Source organism: Balaenoptera ricei, chromosome 13 (genome assembly GCF_028023285.1).
Source record: "Balaenoptera ricei isolate mBalRic1 chromosome 13, mBalRic1.hap2, whole genome shotgun sequence".
NCBI lineage: Eukaryota > Metazoa > Chordata > Mammalia > Artiodactyla > Balaenopteridae > Balaenoptera > Balaenoptera ricei.
The window spans coordinates 91435965-91452089 of record NC_082651.1 but is presented as its reverse complement, the minus strand read 5'-3'; the positions used below and the strand labels follow the sequence as shown (position 1 = coordinate 91452089).

The 16125-nt window shown below is 42.9% G+C and overlaps 1 long non-coding RNA gene across 1 annotated transcript; it reads left to right on the top strand.

The window, feature by feature from the left end:
* The first annotated feature begins 1430 nt into the window (after window positions 1-1430).
* On the top strand, window positions 1431-13035 carry LOC132377092 (uncharacterized). Its single transcript, XR_009506525.1, has 3 exons — window positions 1431-1864; window positions 8008-8328; window positions 12214-13035. It is a non-coding gene; the product is annotated as an uncharacterized LOC132377092 (long non-coding RNA).
* Window positions 13036-16125: the final 3090 nt, after the last annotated feature.

Here is a 16125-nt window from a genome sequence, read left to right as displayed (position 1 = left end):
CTCACTTTGCATCCAGGTCTGGCAGCCCTGGTTCTCTCGCTGAGCTGTGAGCAGTAGCAAACTAAGAGGGGGTGACTAGGGGAGGTCACAGTCAGTCTTGGCAGACAGCCTGGAGTAAGGGAGGGACCCCGGGAACTTCAAGGCAGGGTGGTGGGTGCCAGCAGCCCAGATCTCTCTGTGCCTTGCCTCTTCCAGCAGCAGCACCTGTTCTTGGTTTAATTAGCTCAGTGTTGCTGGATTAACACAGCAGGGCAGGGGCTTCCCTGGTGGCGCAGTGGTTGGGAGTCCACCTGCCAATGCAGGGGACACGGGTTCGAGCCCTGGTCTGGGAGGATCCCACGTGCTGCGGAGCAACTAAGCCCGTGCGCCACAACTACTGAGCCTGCGCTCTAGAGCCCGCGAGCCACAACTGCTGAGCCCACGAGCCACAACTGCTGAAGCCCGCGCACTGCAACAAGTAGCCCCGACTCGCCGCAGTTAGAGAAAGCCTGCTCGCGGCAATGAAGACCCAACGCAGCCAAAATAAATAAATAAATAAATAAAAAGAAAGCAGGGCATTTGTAGCATATTTTAGAATCGTTTCTGTTTGAAATGAATAGAATAAAAACATTTTTTTTGGCCTCGCAGCTTGTAGGATCTTAGTTCCCCAACCAGGAATTGAAGCTGGGGGCCACGGCGGTGAAAGCAACAAGTCCTAACCACTGATCCGCCAGGGAATTCCCTGGAAAGACTAAAACTTTAACGTTTAAAGAGGCAATAATGATAACAATGACAATATCCAGTGTTTATATTTCACGCTCTCTCTCGTTTACCAACTCTGTATTCACCCATTTGATTGTCAAGATAGGCCCTTAGCTTTCTAGAAATGTCAGCTCTCTGACACAATCACCCCTCTCCTTCAGCACCCCCCCCCCGAGCCTGCACGCTCAAACACACACACAGAGCTTCCAAGAAAGCGTCCTCGTGGAGATATACAGATGTCTCCTTCTTACCCTTCGTGAACCCACCAAATAAAATCCACATTCGGCTTGAACAGGAGCCGGACCGTCTGCGTGAGGCCCAAGACGGGACAGCCCCCTTGAGCAGGGCTGCGGGAATGGCGGGAGCGGGGCAGCCCCAGGGCCTCCTGTGTGGGGGCCTCATTCCTGGAACAGTGGCTGGCAGGCGTGAGGGCTCGGGCTCTGCCCTTCGCACGCTGTGTGGCACTCTGTGGGTCCGTCTTCTGAGTGTGGTCTCTTCCCAGCTGTTGCTGCCTGCATTGTGTTTTCCCACGCCTGGGCCTGCCCAAGCTGTCCCCAGCTGTGACCAGCTGTCAGCCAGCTGTCAGCACTCAGCTCCTCTCCCACCACGTGACACTCCCATCATCAGCGGGAACCCAGAAGGGCTCCGTGACAGGCGGGTTCAGGGACAGACGGCATTTGAGGCCTGAGCACCCTGCAGTCAGGTGGAGACCCCGGTGAGAGACCCACACAGACGGAGCCAGAGAGACAGACACCCAGACAAACAGGAGTGGGCTCAGAGAGATAGATGGGGAATAGAAAGCACACACACACACACACGCGCGTGCACACACACACACGCGCGCGCACACACACACACGCGCACACACACACAGCTGTGCTTACACACACGAGGCGGCCAAGGGTCACTTCCCCCCCAGCCGTGGGTCCTCCCGGGAGCCAGGAGCTCCAGGAATCTTAGTAGGGGCCTCCCCAGCCCAGCTACTCAAAGTGTGGTCCGTGAACCAGGGCCAGAGGCCTCGGCACCCGTGGGAGCTGTGAGACCTGCAGAGTCCCAGGCCCAGCCCAGACCTGCAGCATCAGACGTGCATCTTTATCAGAGCCCCGGGAGAGTCACAGGCACGGTAAGCACAGGCAGCGCGGCTCTCACTCCTGTCCCGGCCTCTCTATCGCAGGAAGTTTGAGGAGGACCAGAGAAGTGCGTCCACTTTCACTCCCGCGATGCAAACCGAGCGCCAGGAGGAGCGGCAGCGGGCGGGGGGTGGCGTGTGGGCGTGGGCTGAGCCCTCCTTCTCTGCATGCAGAGCCGGGACGAGCTCAGCGCACACGGTCAGCCCTGCCCCCGTGGTTCCGCCACCTGGGCTGCCATCGTTCCCTCTTCTCGATGGTCCCAGGCCATCTTCCTCGGAGGCCCGGTCCCAGGCTCACTGAGACAGGAGGCCTTCCCGGTACACCTTGAAGACAGAGGTCTCTCTCCTCCACTAACCACAGCCAAAATAACGATAGCTACTAACCCGCTGGATGGTCTCCGTATTCCCAGGCTGCTCGCTGATTTCTCCCACTCGATACACAGAGTGGAACTGAATTAAGTACTATTATTATCCCTGTTTCACAGATGGGAACGCTGAGGCTCAGAGGGCTACCCGTCCTTTATTCAACAAGTGTCGAGGGGATACCAAGTATGTGCCGGGGTGGAGGACCAGCTGGTCTGTGAGCCCCGCCCCCTCCAGGCTTGTGCGCCCAGATGGTGGTCCCGGGGGGAGCAGCGGGGTAGAGCAAGCCAAGCCCAGAGGAAGGGGCAGGAACCCTGGAAATCTCAGCTGTCTCGCCAGAGATAAGGGTGCTTTGATCTCCAGGCTATTTCCCACACCGAGGAATTCCATTCAGGCCTGTAGGCAGGCTGGCTATCTCCTCAGCTGCACAATTGGCCCCCTGAAACATCCAGAAGGACGGTTATTACTTGCTGACGAACTCGGGATCTGCTTGGTTCCACAAATAGGGGTCTCTTCCTGGAGGAGCCCTCCCTGCCCAGCCCTTAGCCTCCAGCCCCCGGGAGGCGTCCCTCCACCCTCAGCCTGTCACCGCCTGAAGCTGGTCCCCCACTGGAAGCTGCTAGAGTGGCCCTGGACAGAGGGGCAGGAAAGAGGGGCCGCCTGGTAGGAACACCCCCAGCTCTGGGGCGCACAGACGCGGTGCGGAGAGAGGAGTCACCGTCTCATCCACCTACCAGCTGAGTCTCCTGGGGAAACTGACCTCACGTCTCTGGAACTCAGTTTTTTGGACTAAACGGGGACAATGGTAGGACACTGCCTATCTGGAGGGCTGGGGGAATCTGAAGAATGTAAAGGTTGCATAAGCGTTAAACAGACGGCAGCGAGGTTGCCTTTGCACTGATTGGAGCAGGTACAGCCCCCTGCTGTAGAAAACCACCTCCGGTTTTTATCTTGGGGGTCATTTATTAAGCCTTTGCTTACGAAACACAGATTGCATTATGCTGAGCACAGTTTCCCTTTTTTAAAATCTTGTTGCTTGACTTTCTTGTTATAAAGGGCAGGTGATAAAGGCATAAGGGCACTCTGAGGTGACAGCAAAATGAAGTCTCTGGCTGGTGAGAGCTGAATGCAATCGGACACAGGGATTGCTTTAGGGAGGTGGTTTGAAGGCTATAAATGTAGGATTGTGAAAAGACCTTTATTACTGATGTTTCTGCAGGAAAAGTAACTTTATCTGCTGAAACTCTCACAAAAATGATCACTTGTAGAACATGATTTCTTTTTTCTTTTTCTTTTGATTTTTGAAACTAGTGGGGTTTTTAAAATTGAAGTATAGTTGATTTACAATGTTATGTTAATTTCTGCTGTACAGCAAAGTGATTCAGTTATACATATATATATACACATTCTTTTTCATATTCTTTTCCATGATGGTTTATCCCAGGATAGTGAAAATAGATTCCCCGTGCTGTACAGTAGGACCTTGTTGTTTATCCACTCTCTATATAATAGTTTGCACCTGCTGACCCCAAACTCCCCATCCATCGCTCCCCAACCCCCCCTGACAACCACAAGTTTCTAGAACATGATTTCTGAGATTTCATATGAATGGAGTGCTCATGCTTTAGCAGAGATGGGCTCCTTGGAGCCCCTACTGGGTGCTAAGCCCATTATCTTATTTAATCTTTTCAACAGTCCCATGAGATGGGTACCATCTCCATTCTCCAGCCAGGAAAACGGAGGTCCAGAGAGAAGTAACTTAGCTCGGGTTGCAGAGTTGGAAGCAGAGAAGGAATTTGAAGGCAGGACTGTGGTCCTCCACAGTCCTGTCTTCTGCTGCAATACCCAACCCACCTTCCTCTGTGTAAAAGCTTCCCTACGTGGCTCCACCCCATAAACACCAGATGACTCGGACTAGCAGAGGTGAGAGCCTCCTGTAAACTGTGAAGTCCTCCATACAGGTCAGGACTTTTGACATCAAAGCTCTAATTTATTACAAGTAATTTAGAGCTTGTTATTTCCTCCACCAACAAAGCCTGGCTTTTTCAGAAGGAACCACCGCAGGGTTCCTTGAATAATGAGGGTTTAAAATATTACTAAACACAACTTTCCAGGATTACAATCTGCTGAAGGGAAGCGAGGGGCAGTTCGGGCCGGGAAGGGAAATCTCTGGAACTGGAGGAGTTTGCAAGAGCAAGAGGCACTCTGTGAGGCCTCCTGATGAGAACGAACGCTTTGGGTCACCCCAACCTGTTCACAACCCTGGAGCAACCGACTACATTTTTTTTAAACTACATTATTATGTATCGGCACTATGCCTGTGGTAACTTACATTTATGGCAGGGCCTGAGAGAGTTGTTATTTCCAGTGAGGTTCAAAAAGGTTTAGTAACCTTTTTTTTAGTCCAAGGTTATATATACAAATATCACTTAATAGTGATGTACAACCATATGGTCCAGTAAATCCACTTTGGGGTATACCCGCAAAAGAATTGAAAGCAGGGACTTGAACACCACTGTTCATAGCAACATCATTCATAATAGCCAAAAGGTAGAAACAACCTGAATAGCTATAGAGGGATGAATGGATAAACAAAATGTGGTATGTACATGTATCTCATATCATTCAGCCTTAAGAAAGGGAAGAAATTCCCACACATGCTACAACTTGGATAAACCTTGAAGGCATCATGCTAAGTGAAATAAGCCAGACGCTAAAGGATTCATACTGTATGATTGCACTTACTTCAGGTACCTAGTCAAATTCATAGTGACGGAAAGTAGAATGGTTGTTGCCAGGGGCAGGGGGCAGGGGGTAGGGGGTAGAAATGGGGAATTAATGTTTCATGGGTATGAACTTTCTGTTCGTGATCATGAAAAAGTTCTGGAGATGGATGGTGGTGATGGTGGCACAACAATGTGAATGCACTTAATGCCACTGAACTGTACACTTAGAAATGGTTAAAATCGTAAGTTACATTTACGTTTTATGTTATGTATACTTTACCACAATTAAAAAACAAAGTCAACGTACAACCTGAATAATAATGATGGTTAACATTTTTTGAGTAGCTAATAGGTACTCAGTACAACCGTATGAAGTAGTTACTATCCTTCCAATTTTATAGATGAAGAAACTGAGGTTCAGAGTAGTTCTGTGAGTGCCCCCAAAGTCGTAAAGCCAGAAATAAAGGTGGGATTTAAAGCCAGATCTTTCTGGCAGGTCTTTATTTCTGTGTGCTGCCTTCTCTCCTATGAATGCCTTAGTGCCCTCTGCATGGCCTTAAAAAAAAGGATTTTGTTGGGACAAATTAAAAGTCCTAAACTCTAAAAGAAAAGAAAACTATTGGGACTTCCCTGGTGGCACAGTGGTTAAGAATCCGCCTGCCAATGCAGGGGACACGGGTTCGAGCCGTGGTCTGGGAAGATCCCACATGCCGCGGAGCCACTAAGCCCATGCACCACAACTACTGAGCCCGTGTGCCACAACTACTGAAGCCTGCGCGCCTAGAGCCCGTGCTCCGCAACAAGAGAAGCCACCGTGATGAGAAGCCCGCATGCGGCAACGAAGACCCAACGTAGCCAAAAATAAATAAATAAATAAAACGGTTAACTTTATAAAAAATAAAAGAGAGAGAAAGCTATCAGCAAAAGGCATTTAGCCTTGGATCATTAGTTAGGAGCTGCCTCTGGCCTGGGGTTAGTTCCTCCTCATTCTGTACCTCAGCTTCCCCATCAGACAATCTGGTGGCTGGCTTCCAAGGGCACATCCAAGTCCCACATTCCAATACTCTCCACCCCGAATAGACCCTCAAAGAGAACAGTCTAAAAAGAAGCTAAATTCATAGGCTGACCATAAGTCCCATTTTGCCCCAAACCGTCCCAGTTTCTGCCTGTTGCCCCATGTAATGACAGTTGCACCCCTTAAACTTTTTTTTTTTTTTTTTTTAAGTTTTTGGCCACATGGCATGTGGGATCTTAGTTCCCTGACCAGGGGTTGAACCCACGCACCCTGCATTGGAAGCATGGAGTCTTAACCACTGGACCACCAGGGATGTCCCATACCCCTTAAACTTTCAAAAGTGTCCTGGGTTGGGTGATACGCTCACCCTACAAATGCACTAACCAGGTTTTGTTTTGACAACAGTTGACTTCAGACCTCACAGTCAGAGCTGCCTCTTGTAAATTCTTTTTACTGTTTGGTTTGAAACCTACAAGGTAAAACCATCCGAAGATTGTCAGGATTGATATGGCAGGCTTTGTTCTGAAGTCTCTCAATGGGGACAGTTATAAGTATCTTTGCTTAAAATTTGCAAGCCAAGATACCTAATGATTTGTTTGTTTCTGCTTCAAAGCTTTAAAAAGCTCTTTTATCTATTGTCTGATAGGGATTATTCTGTGATTAAAAAAAACCACAACAATTCAGTTCAGTAATTAAGAAAAAAATTCTAAGTATAGGGCCAAATGCAAAATGGCTGACCTGGCAGGATGGGTAAAAGGAGTAATTATTATGAGGTATTTATGAGTTGACCCTTAGAAGAACCACACTTTTACCCAAGCAGAATAAGTTAAAAATTGTCTTGTTCTACTCTTTGGTAATTTATTGCCACTCTGAAAAAGCTTTAAGTTTTTTAAAAATTTAATTGAAAACTAATACATTAGTTTTAACAAATGTTAAACAAAACTAATACATTCTGGAAAATGTAAAAAATATAAAACAATACAAAAAGACAATAATTCCATTCCCAACAGACCTACTGCTAAAATTTGATATATACTTCTAGTTATTTTGTATTCATGTATATGTTATTTACCCCAAAAGAGTAGTCATGCTATATTTTCTTCTATAACACTTTTTGTCCATTTATATGCCAAAGCTTTTTTCTGTTTCATCAAATACAGTCTATAAAACCACTTTCATAGCTATATGGTAGTCCTTCATATGAATATGTCAAAATTTACTTAACTGTGCCCCTACTGTGGGATGTTTCTTTCCAAATGTTTGCTTTAAGAAATCAAAAAGGGTTGAGATAATCAATCCTTTGGCCAAAACTTGGTGCATATCGAAATTATTTTTGGAGACGAAATTTCTGGAAATGCATTTGTTCGGTTAAAGGATACACAGTTTTAAGGCTCTTGATAAGTACTGGGATCACAGTCACTGTGAAAATCCTAAACCTTCCAGAATAAACACAAAGCAAGAGAAATTGAAGGGGCAGTCTTATAGTTCTTGATTTCTTCCCTATAATCCACTTCCTCTGTGTCTCACGGTGATGGGTTCCAGAAGAACACAGGCCAAGCCTGTTTGAATTATCTGCAGTGAGACCATTAAACTGTAGCGGGGAAGGACACAGGACTGGGAGATTGGACTTGAGGCTTCTAATCCTGACTCAGCCCTCACCCGTTTTGTCCATAAAAAAGATATCTGAACTTCTGGACCTAAATCCCTCCATTCGTGAAACGGGGGGGGGTCAGCCAGATAATTATGAAAGGCCCTTCCTGTTCTTACATAGGAAATGAAAGAAAGCAGATGGAAATGCAGGTAAAATATTAACAAGTTTCTTCTAACTACCTGTAGCTCTCAGTGCTTTTCTTCCCCCTCATTTCCACTTCTCCCATGTCTCTGACATCTTCCCTGGGCTTGGCTGTGTTTCATCTTTCTTTCACTAATATCTCACTCTTGAACAGGCTTCAGCTGGGTGGTCAGCGATGACCAAGCCTTTCTTCGGTCTTTAGGAATTAGAAGTAATCTCTCCCTGATGTGCTCTTTTGCAGTTTATCTGGAGCCTTTGAAATGCAAATCACTCCCACCTTCAGCCAGGGAAACTGGATTCTATAGGACCTCCAACTGACCTCCACAGCCTGCTCCAAGCTCCGAGCAGGCAGGAGTCTGTGGCCTGCTTCCGAAGATCAAAGGGCCATTGTTCACCTAGAGTCACCACCAGAAAACCCAGATTAGTGAGTACTTCCACCACCATCGGTCTTAATATCAAACCTTTACTAACATGGACAGGACGCAGAGGCTTTGGCCACTGGGCTTCAAGCTGCTCAAGGAGAGAAGCTACTGCGACATCTCAAAAGAGGGATCGGTATCAGGTAAAGTTGCTTCTCTGATCTCTCTTGGTCTAGAGCAAATCAAAGGGGTCTAGAGCAGGGGCTCTGGAGTCAGCTGGCCTGGACTTGCATGAAGGAGCTGCCAATGCAGGTGTTTGGAATAAACTGAATGAATCCCTACAGCTATGTCTAGGTGACGTATGATCCAGCTGTTTCAGTGGTACATTCGCTGTCCCTACCTTGCTTCTCCTGGAACGAGTCCTGACTGGTCCATGGAGGTCAGCAAGCCCTGGCGAGCAGGGAGTGGATTCTGATCTGCCCAATCACCACTGGTTTCCACAGTCTGCTGTTGGATTGCCTGGACCCGTGCCTTCTCTTTCGAGTGAATGCCCCGTGGACACACACGTTATCTCCACTCCCTCCTGGAATCCCACTAAAATGATAGTAAAGGAATGCAAAAGGCATGAGCCGCAAGGACAAAGGGGAGAGGGGAGGAGACGGCAGCAAACAGAGTTAGCCACAAAATTCAGAAGCTGGAAAACAGATGGATTTGTGGTAACTAACTTGGCAGAGAGAAGAATCATCTAACTTTCTTCAGTAGGTTGAGTAAACTAGAGAGGAGACAGTAGCAAACAAGAGCTATCGACGGAGTTCTAAAGCATAAAAACAGATGGATTAATGGCATCTCACTGAAAGGGGAGAGGAGAAGGGAATCTAACTTTTTCAGTAGACTGACTAGAAATAAGCAGATACGAGCCCTAGAACTATGGAAAAGCCCCATCTGGGGAGCCCCAGACTTCTCTGGAGGTGAGGATTCAGAATAGGGCTAAAAACTGGAGAATTAGCTAAAAGACTTCATAAGGAGCAGTTAAACCTCCAGATGCCCTCCCATACCCCATGCACCCACTTTGGCAGAATGCTGAAAGTTTACTCCCTAAACTAATTAAATTGCAGAGGATATCATCTCAGAGACACTAGACACAGCTGAGGACAGGATGATGTTTGGTCTTGAAAGCAAGAGGACAAAGTAAAAGTAAACACAAATGCAGAGTGGTACCATCCCTGCTCCTGGGCTCCTCTCTCTGCCTGACTCTCCAAATGGTGGTACTCAGCTTACAATCACCCCAGGAACATTTTGGCAAGAAAATGGAGAAATTCTCATTGCAGAAATTGATTGTCCAAAACAAGAAAAACAAAAAAAATCTGTGAATACTGACATTTGAAAGTTCACCCAGAGAGCCAGTCAGGTCCCCACCTGATCATATTATAACAAAGCCTACCACTCAGCAAACTCCATACACACACACAAAGCTATCAAGGGCCTTGTTTTAAAATATGGTTATACAGCCAAAGGTCACCCGATTTTTTAAAAAAGCCTCTAGTATGATGGAAAAGTCAAAACAATTTCTAAAAGGGAACCCAAACCAATCAGAAGACCCTTATTTCAACTTTAGAAAATCCAAAGTAAATTTTCAGAGAAACTACACAGGAAAATTTCCCAGAGCTAAGGGATATGTTTTTTTTTTTTTAATAGAAAGTATCCTCTAAGCATTAAAAAAAAAAAAAAAAAAAAAAAGTAATGAAATTTAATAATAGTAGGTATAAAAGGGATATCCTAAAAGTTTTTGGGAAAAAAAACCAACCAGAAAACCAGAAAATAAAAACACATGAAAGCAGTGTCTTAAAAATTCTGAGGGAAAATATTTTCCAAATATAAAACATTATACTCATCCAAAATATCAATCAAATGTAAGTTGAGACTTGACTTGAAAGATCTCAAAAACTTATCTCCCACAAATCCTTCCTTGGGAAATTACTGCAGAATATACTCCACCAAAATGAGAGAGTTAAGAAAGTAAAAGATGTGGAACATGGCAAAGATGGAGCCATGGGGACCAGATTTACCCTCCCACCTGAAACAAGTAAAGAACCAGACAAAATATATGAAACAATGGCTCTCAAGACATTGGACACCAGGGGACAGAGGCCAGTAAGCTCTGAGGGTGGGAGATAAAAGGAGCCCTGTAGCGCAGGGAAGGTCAATGAGACAGAACCCAGAGGTTTCCTTGAGGAGATGGAGCAGGATGTCTGGGGAAACCAGGGCAGCTGGCATCTATAGGATGGGATACTTGAGTAAAGAGAGCTGCACAGAAAGAGAACCTCAGAGATCTGAAAAGGGTTGATGCCCTCAAGTATTCAACTGAGTACCTATCAGTTCACATGGGTGAGAAAAGTACCCACAGTCAGAGAAAGAACCATTAAAAGGATTAGAGGAAACACTGCTGGGACTACTGCCTGTTCCCAACAGTCAAACTGCAAAATCTCACAATTCAAGAAGCATCAGCTAGGGCTTCCCTGGTGGCGCAGTGGTTGAGAATCTGCCTGCCAATGCAGGGGACACGGGTTTGAGCCCTGGTCTGGGAAGATCCCACATGCCGCAGAGCAACTGTGCCCATGAGCCACAATTACTGAGCGTGTGCATCTGGAGCCTGTGCTCTGCAACATGAGAGGCCGCGATAATGAGAGGCCCACGCACCGCGATGAAGAGTGGCCCCCACTTGCCGCAACTAGAGAAAGCCCTCGCACAGAAACGAAGACCCAACACAGCCATAAATAAATTAATTAATTAAAAAAAAAAAAAAAAAAAAAGAAGCATCAGCTAAATACGAAAAAGGGTTTTGTCTCAGATTTGGGGGAAAAATTAGCCTTAGACTAACCATTGCTTTGTTCCAGGCCACCGAAGATTAAAAACAAAAACCAAAAAGATTATTTCCATGTAATTTAACCTCAACCCAGAACAAAATTCAAGAATATTTTTAGGAATGGAAAACTATCCAGCACCTAACATAAATAAAATTCATGGATAAATATACAGACTATTATAATTATTATCATGGAAATTTCTTTAAATAATAAAACCAATTACAGTAAAAATATTAACAATGTGTTGTGAAGTTGATAACATATATAGAAGTAAAATGCATGAGAATAATATCACAAAGGTTTAGAGGGAAGACATAGACATAGATTGCTGTAAGATTCTTATACATGAAGTAGTATGTCACTTGAAGGTAGCCATAGAAAGTTAAAGATGTAGGGCTTCCCTGGTGGCGCAGTGGTTAAGAATCTGCCTGCCAATGCAGGGGACACGGGTTCGAGCCCTGGTCCGGGAAGATCCCACATGCCGCAGAGCAACTAAGCTCATGCGCCACAGCTACTGAGCCTGCGCTCTAGAGCCCACGAGCCACAACTACTGAGCCCAAGTGCCACAACTACTGAAGCCCATGCGCCTAGAGCCCATGCTCTGCAACAAGAGAAGCCACCGCAATGAGAAGCCCGCGCACCGCAATGAAGAGAAGCCCCTGCTCGCCACAACTAGAGAAAGCCCGCACACAGCAACGAAGACCCAACACAGCCAAAAATAAATAAATAAAATAAATAAATTTATAAAAAAAAAAAAAGAAAGTTAAAGATGTATACATAGACTATAAAGCAACTGCTAAAATAACACAACAAAGAATTATACCTAATGAACCAACAAAGGGATTAAAATGGAATCATAAAAAAATACCTCATGAATTCAGAAGAATGTGGAAAAGGGGGGAATGTAGAACAAAGAACACATGGCAGAAATAGAAAATAAATAGTAAGATGATAGATTTGAATCCAAACACATCATAACCACATTAAATATAAATGGTCTAAATACCTTGAGACGTTTAGACAATCTCCAAGATGGCCACCATTAAGACATACTTTCTGGTATTCACATCATCATAAGCCTTTCCCACTGAATGGGCTGGGCTTAGTGACTTAGTAAAGACAAGGTAAGACTTATGTCTTGGTGTATGATTGGAGACTAGTGTATAAAAGGCTGGCTGGCACTGCGTTCTCTCTCTCTCTCTCTCTCTCTCTCTCTCTCTCCAGGAGCAGTTGCTCTGAGGAAAGCCATGATGTGAGCAGTCCTGTGGTGGAGCCCACATGCTGACGAACTGCAGCCTCCTGCAATCGGTCTCCTGAGTGAGCTCGAAAGTGGAGTCTTTAGTCTCAATCTTCAGAGACGGAAGCCTTGACTGCTGCCTCCTGAGAGATGCTGAGCCAGAACTGCTCAGCTGAGCTACTGCAGGATTCTGACCCTCAGAAACTGGTGAGATAGAAAATGTTTGGTGCTTTAAACTGTTGAGTTTGGGGATAATTTGTTACACAGTGGTAGATAACTAATATCGATTTTAATTAAAAAACAGATTTTGTCAGGTTGGATAAAAAAGCAAGACCCACCACTTCACACCCATTAGGATGGCTAATATTTTAAAAACAACAACAATAGCAAACAGAAAAAAACAAGTGTTGGCAAAGATAGAGAGACATTGGAACTCTAGTGCATTGCTGGTGGGAATATAAAATGGTATAGCTGCTGTGAAAACAGTATGGTGCTTCCTCAAAAAGATAAAAGTAGAATTACTGTGTGATCCAGTAATCCCACTCCTAGGTATATACCTGAGAGAGAACTGAGAGCAGGGACTCAGATTCTTACACACCAATGTTCATAGCAGCGTTATTCACAATAGCCAAAAGATGGAAACAACCCAGATGTTCATTGATGGATGAATGGATTAACAAAATTAGGTATATACACACAATGAAATATTATTCAGCCTTAAAAAGGAATGAAATTCTGATACGTGCTACAGCATGAATAAACCTTGAGGATATGCTAAATAAAATAAGTCAGACACAAAGGGGCAAAAACTGTGTGATTCCACTTATATGAGTTACCTCAAGTAGACAGATTCATACAAACAGAAAGTAGAATAGAGGTTACCAGGGGCTGGGGATGGGAGGTATTGTTTAACCAGGTACAGAATTTCTGTTTAGAATCATGAAAAAGTTCTGGAAATGGACAGCAGTGATGATTGCACAACATTGTAAATATACTTGATGCCCTGAACTGTACACTTTAAAATGGCTAAAATGATAAGATAAACAACAAGAATTTACTATATAGCACGGGAAACTATATTCAATATCTTATAATAAACTATAATGGAAAAGAATTTTAAAAAGAATATAGATATATACATATATATGTAAAACTGAATCAGTTTGCTGCACACCTGAAACTAACACAATATTGTAAATCAACTAAACTTCAACAAAAAAAGAAAGAAAGAAAGAAGGAAAGAAAAAACTATTTACATAATGGAAAAAAATGGCTAAAATGATAAATTTTATCCTATGTATATTTTACCACAATTAAAAAAGTGGGAAAAAAGCAAGACCAAATGATATGCTGTCTACAAGAAACCTACCCTAAATATATAGATACAAATAGGTTAAAGGCAAAAAGAGGGAAATAGATATGCTATGCTAATGTAATCAAAAGAAAGCTAGAATGGCTATATTAATATCAGACTATGTCTATTTCAGGCAAAGAACAGTATCAGGGATAAAGCAAATCAATGCATAAAAAACCCCACAACATCTTAAACATCATATGCTTAATAACTGAGCTTTAAAATAAATGAAGTAAATATTAATGAAACTTCAAGGAGAAACAGACAAATCCACAATTATAATCTGAGATTTCAACAACCCTCTCTCAATAACTATAAAACAAGAAAACATAAAACTAATAAGGATACAGAAGACTTGAATAACACTATCAACCCACTTAACTTAATAGACATTTATAGAACACTGCCAACAGCAGAATATACATTCTTCTCAAGGACACACAAAACATTTACCAAGATAGACTATAGCTTAGGCCATAAGACAAGGACGTCTTTATAAACTTAAAAAGATTCATGTCTTACAAAGTATGTTCTTTGACCACAGTGAAATGAAGTTAGAAATCAATAGTAGAAAGAGATCTAGAAAGTCCAGAATATTTGGATCTTAAATAACACAAGTCTGAATAATCTGTGGTTCAAAGAAAAATTCTCAAGGTAAGCCTAAAAATATTTTCCACTAAAAGGAAATGAAAACACAACATATCATCCAAGATAGTACTTGGAAATCTACAGTGCTAAAAGATTATATTAGAAAACAGAGGAAATGTCTCAAGGACATCATCTTCTACCTTAAGAAGCTAAAAAGAAAAGAGAAAATAAAGCAAAGAAAGTAGAAGAAAGGGAGATAAAGGAGTAAATAAATAAAAGATAAAAATACATAAATAATAGTGAAAAATCAGTGAAATCAATTGCTGGCTCTTTGAGAAGATCAATTAAATTGATAAACTTCAAGTCAGACTGATCAGAAAAAAATAGATAAAACAGAAATAGCCAATTTCAGCAATGAGTGAGGTAGTGAGAAAATCATTTCAGATTCTCTAGCTATGAGAGGGACAATAAATATTATGAACAACCCTAGACAATAAATTTGACAAATTGATGAATGGACAAATTCCTAGAAAGACAAACTACCAGAGTTTCCTCGAGAAGAAATAGATAACCTGAATAACCCTATGTCTTTTAAATAAATGACAAACTTTCCCACAAAGGAAATTCCAGGCCCAGATGGCTTTCATGATGAATTCTAATACACATTTAAGGAAGAAACTCTTCTGATTCTATGCTGAAGAGGAAATAGTATTTCTCAACAGATTCTATGGGACTAGTATTATACTGATATCTAAACCAAAGGTGTTACAAGAAAACTAGACCCATATCCCTCATTAGCATAAATGCAACAATTGTTAGTAAAATTTTGGCAAATTGAATTCAACAATGTGTAAAAAAGAATAATATATCAAGACTCGGTGTAGTTTATTCCAGAAATGCAAAGTTGGTTTTACACTGGAAAATCAAGTAATATAATTTACCATATTAACAGACTAAATCCAAAATGAGACCAAAAAAGGGATATGATCATCTCTAATAGAAGGCCAAAAAAAAAAAAAAAAAAAAAAAGCATTTGACAAAACCCAACATCGATTCCTGATAAGAACTCTCGGCAAACTAGCAACAGAGGGGAATGTCTTCAATCAGATAAGGGGCATCTACAAACTCCTAAAATTAACATCGTACAATGCCTGAATGCTTCCTTCCTAAGATCAGGTTCAAGGCAACGCTGCAGGCTCTCACCATTTCTATGCAGCATTGCACTGGAGGTGGTAGCTACTTCATAAAGGCAAGAAAAAGAATTAAAGGGCATCTGGATTGAAAGGGAGAAGTAAAACAGTCGCCATTTATGGGTGACATGATGGCCTACATAGAAAATTCTTTCGAATACACAAAAAAGTTACGACAACTATTAAATGAGACTAGCAAAGTTGCAGGACACAAGATCAATATACAAAAATCAATTGTATTTCTATAGACTAACAACAAAGAATCAGAAATTGAAATTGAAATTATAATTTACAGGGACTTCCCTGGCAGTCCAGTGGTTAAGACTCCATGCTCCCACTGCAAGGGGCACGAGTTTGATCTCTGGTTGGGGAACTAAGATCCCCACAAGCCAAGCAGCATGGCCAAAAAAAAAAAAAAGAAAAAAAAAATATATGTATGTGTGTGTGTATGTGTGTGTGTGTGTATATAAAATTTACAGTAGCATCAGAAATATTAACTACTTAGGGACAAATCTGACAAAAGGTGTACAAAACCTTTAAACTGAAAATACAAAACATTGCTGAGAAAAATTAAAGACCTAAATGTGTGGAGAGATACATAGGGTCATGGATCCAGTGACTCTATATTCCTAAGAGACCTCTTAAGACTCCACTAAATTTATCACTAAACTTCACTAAATCTCTCCAGACTCAACACACTTCCAATAAAAATCCCAGCAAGGTTTTTGTGTAAAAATTGACATGCAGATTCTAAAATTGGTATGGAA